We start from the raw sequence: 4,828 nt of genomic DNA, 5'->3' as shown, positions 1-4,828 counted from the left end.
CCCCCCCCCCCCCCAGCGAAAACAACAATAACAACAACAAAATCAACAATAACAATGCGGCTACTTTCGGTTGGGACCTCAGAAAGAAATGGTTTGTTTTCTTCATCTTGATCAATTCTGCCTAAGACGGCCACCTGTCTTATAAGGCCACTTTTCTCCTTGACAATGGGTGGCCGTCTTACACAGGTTCGACTGTAATCCAAATGTGTGCTCGAAGTCGATTTGCATACTTTTTGACAAAACCAAGCACAGTGGATAATTGATAAAGGTATGACTGAAGAAGAATCAAAGTTGCAAAAAGGTGGCTGAAAAGAGCTTGGAACTTTTATCTTTCGGGTTTAGCAGCCTCCAAAATAGCTGGAAAATTATTTTGTCATAATATAAAGATCAGTCCTATTTATACACTACTACCGCTGTACTTGTCATGTCATGTTGTACTTCTCTTTCCAAGCACAGAAATAGATGAGGTTTGAAAATCTCGAAACGATCGATAATCGTTAAACAAGCAAATGTCGTGATTTAGTTAAGAGATCTGGCAAACAGCCCAGTTCTGTTTAGACACCCCCCCCCCTTTCCCACTCTCTATTTCTCTATCTTTCTTTATCTCCTCCCCCTCTCTATCCCTCTATATCTCTATCTATCTATCTATATATCTCTCTGTCTCTCTATCTCTCTATCTCTCTATCTCTCTCATCTATCTATCTATCTATCTATCTATCTATCTATCTATCTATCTATCTATCTATCTATCTATCTATCTATCTATCTATCTATCTATCTACCTATCTATCTATCTATCTATCTATCTATCTATCTATCTATCTATCTATCCTAATCACTTCCTCCTTACACGCCATTCTTTTTCAATTTATCTGCTTGAGCGTCAGACCAACGTCTAAATATCTGAAGATATGTACCCCTTATCCAAGTTCTTAGCGGGCAAACATCATTCAATGGCTTCTGTCTGCTGCCCACACTAAGAGTCTTCCAATCGGCGTCAGTAATAGCCCCGATGCATCAGATCTAATCATGATGGATCGCAGCATTGTTCTGCGCTAAGAACTGGGGAAAAACGACAGGGCGCAACACAAGATGTATGTGTATTCGTTCGGCGTTAACCACCATTGTTATCGGAGGAGGGACGATTTCATGGAGATCAGAAGTGAAAAGAGTGTCTTGATCGTATGGATTTCCTGCACTCTTCCTCAAATTGACCATCTCCTCTCTTGTAACAAGGCACCAAGATGAAAATTATAATGATGTCTCCCGAACAGAACAAAGAGGACTCTTTTTCAGTAGCTTACCCAGGGGGAAATAAGCGGGGGAAAATTGTGTTGTAGTTGTTGTTGTTGTTGTTGTTGTTGTTGTTGTTGCTAATGTTGTTGTTGCTATTGTTGTTGTTGTTGTTGTTGTTGTTGCTGTTGTTGTCGTCGTCGTCGTCGTCGTCGTCGTCGTTGTTGTTGTTGTTGTTGTTGATGATGATATTGTTGTGAAAGTTTATTTTGAAGTTGATTCGGTTTTTGAAGAAGAAGAAGAAGAAGAAGAAGAAGAAGAAGAAGAAGAAGAAGAAGAAGATGAAGAAGAAGAAGAAGAAGAAGAAAAAGAAGAAGGAGGAGGAGGTGGAGGACAGGAGAAGAAGAAGAAGAAGAAAAAGAAGAAGGACAACAATAACAACAGGAACAAGAACAACAACAACAAATGCTACAAATACAGCAGCAGCCGAGGCAGCCTCAGCAGATACAACAAAAACAATAACAACATCATCAACAACAACAACAACAACAACAATTTCATTGGGGCAAATACAAAAGCTTCCCTCATGTTGAACCCAAAATGTAAAAATACAACAACAAAAATACAACCAAACTTTCAGAACGAGTAAGAATCTCAGCAGATGAATCACCGAAACGTATTCACCTTATTGAAAGTTCCCGCGTGGATAAGGGATCTCGTCACCCGCATATGGTCAATTCCCACCTCCCACGCAAAAACGTCAGAATCACTGGTTTGATAAGGGCTGTTTTATTTTGTTTTATTTTTGTGTCCCGCGTACGTGCGGTTCTGCACCAAAAGACTGCAACTCAAACTGGTTGGCATTGTGATAATTTGATGCGTAGGAAGAGGCCTGAGGGATGGGCATTAGTACCAAAGGTGCGAGGGTGGAGTTGGACAATATAAACGATATTCACGTGGATTCTAGACAGCAAAATCAAAATCTGGTCTTGTCTTGTATTGGAATCTTTCATAAGTCTTAAATTTATCAGATAATTGGAGTCTGATCTATGCAGATCATGTAGGAAAACCCCCAAAATCCAAACTATCTTAATAATACGTTTTCTTTGTAATGTTTATATGTAAGAGAAAGACTACACTAGAAACAAATATTTCATTACAAATGACTGCTCACATAATATTATGCTCTAGATGGTGTATTTAGTAGAGTCAGACGGCATGAACATCTGGCCAAGAAGGGAGTCGACTTAATTGAATGCATATATTAAAATAATTTTACACTTTGGAAAAAAGAGAACTATGAAGGTTTTACATGGACTGGAAAGGAAATGATGATTATTATGTTGACAGAAAACGACCTAAGTTGTTCTTATCTGTTTATTATTGCAGATAGTGTTGTTCCCTTGTTAGATTTTACTTTTGTCGCTATTGTTTGTATTCCTCTTATTCTTTGGGTGGTTTTCGTTTTGTTTTCGTGTTTTTGTGAGATCTGTTCTTAAAAAAAGATGCCAAAAAATTTAACCGTGACACCCACAGAACGTGACAAGTGCACCAAGTGCCTCGAAGCTTAAGCTCGGATCTTCCCACATCTGACTGTCGACTCTTTTCTGCGAATCCCGATCAGATCAACAGACTGTTGGCATTAACTTTTCTGCTTACATCGAAATTGTGAATGATGAAAAAGATATCCAGTAAGATTATTGCCACATAGGGGCCTACATATTATAAGCAAATGTTTACACATGTTCAAGTAATATCATTTTTCTTTTGGTACCAAATCCAATAATTATTTTAACCTACTATAAAACACATTACACGGTACGTGATTAGTTCAAATAAATGGGTAGCAGGGTTATTTTCATCACTGTCAATGACGGAGAAGTAAAGATTTATCTTCTCAACATCTCGTCTTTCTCACAACAGCTGGGGTGAAATCGGAATGATTGCACAACGCAGTGACCGACAAACAACAAAACGTACAGATGTAACAGCTTAATAACCTAGCACACCTACACATTCACAATACTCACGGACACACAAACATCATACAGGTGTACTTACATTTCCTTGCTTTTATTCTTAGCCCACTGTGCAACACGCTATATTATGATCCAAAATCGTAATGACTATCAGATGAGTGTGGGTTTCCTCCCTCTCTCTCACTCACTCAATGAATGATAATTTCTGACCCCCCGCCTACGTCAGCGATCTGATCAGTGACGTCATAAGGCGAGTGGAACTCTTGTCTGGTCGCGTCTGTTGTGTGTGGGCGTTGAGAGAATGCACGGGGAGTCCCCTGTCACTCCGCCGGCTATGGTACTGTGTACTCGTAATGTCTTATCAACTTGGGCGTTGTTTGTATGCATAGTTGTTGTGTTTTTTTATGAGGGTGCAACCTCTTTAGCTCTCCCACAAAACAGTTTTTCGTTCACACGAAATCTGTATTACTGTTTGTTCGAACGGCTGAGTATTAGTTGTTTGTGGTTCGCAGACATCACTCTTCGCTCATTGCATCCCCTTTGTCCGTATACTATAGCGCTGCTTGTCCATTGACTTTACATGGTAAATTGAAGTTATACACATTTAATGTATAAAATCGGAATTAGCACTGGCTCCTGTGCATGCAATAGATTATTGTTCTAGCTCTTTTAGGGCGTAGTGGACAAACATGTCTGATGAGCAGCAGACCAAAGGCAATGTTACGGCACATACATTTGGACTGTCAACATAAATCAGAAACATGAGTTTGCATATGGCACAGTCTACTTGTTGCTGTCTGGCTATTTAAAGCTTAGAGAAAGAAAACAAGAATTTTAAAAAATCCATATGAATAACTAAGTTATGCTTACGGTGTCCCAAGAAGGCCCACAACCCTTGTGCCTTTATTGACAACCAATGAGTTTCAAGCCAAGGACCCATTGGAATGTTATTTTGATCATTAACTGATTATTAAATTATTTCTAACTATAGTGTATCAGAGGTTTGCTTCGGCAGCTGTTTTATCATCAATTTACACGGTACTGAAATTGCTGAAAGTGTAGATGCAAAACAAAACATATTATAATTAAGGGGGGTTAGAAAACCTGCTGTACCACTACTTTTTGTCTTACAGTAACCAACATTTCTTTTAAGGCTGAGCTCTGTTCAACTTCGTTTGGGATTCGAAACTTCATAAGCTGCCAAAATTTTCCATACCCAGATTCTAAACAAAGGCGTAACCAATTGCGTTGACAGTGTCCCTTGATTCCGTGGTCACGATACAGCCATCACGCTAGAAATTCAGGAAGGAAAAGTTACGAGAGCTCACTCACGACCGAGAGGAATGGACATCGACAGAGCCAGAACAAGGAAAAGCTGTAAGTGCTGTAGTAGGTTAAGCCCTGATCTGCACCAGGCTGACCTCAACTTATTCTGATACACTCCAAACGACCATGACTGCCAAGGTTTTATTATAATTGTAACTGTAGATGTTTTATGCCCTCGTGGACTTAGTCTAGATCATGTAGGAGGCAGGTTCTTTTCACCTATTTGGGCCGACTCGTGTTGGGAGTAATACAACATCTCAGCAGACTGACAGAGATGTTCTGTGGGCGGT

General features: G+C 39.6%; 1 protein-coding gene across 1 annotated transcript in view; it reads right to left on the bottom strand.

Moving 5' to 3' along the window:
- The window catches only part of LOC101852514 (probable peptidylglycine alpha-hydroxylating monooxygenase 1), a gene marked incomplete in the record, with an annotated part of 33,532 nt that extends 30,093 nt beyond the window's left edge, over nt 1-3,439 (bottom strand). The window contains 1 exon segment of the mRNA XM_013089087.2: nt 3,295-3,439.
- Nucleotides 3,440-4,828: the final 1,389 nt, after the last annotated feature.

Source organism: Aplysia californica, unplaced genomic scaffold, assembly GCF_000002075.1.
Source record: "Aplysia californica isolate F4 #8 unplaced genomic scaffold, AplCal3.0 scaffold00871, whole genome shotgun sequence".
NCBI lineage: Eukaryota > Metazoa > Mollusca > Gastropoda > Aplysiida > Aplysiidae > Aplysia > Aplysia californica.
Note: the sequence above shows the minus strand (reverse complement) of the source record. Positions and strands in the feature narration are given on the sequence as shown.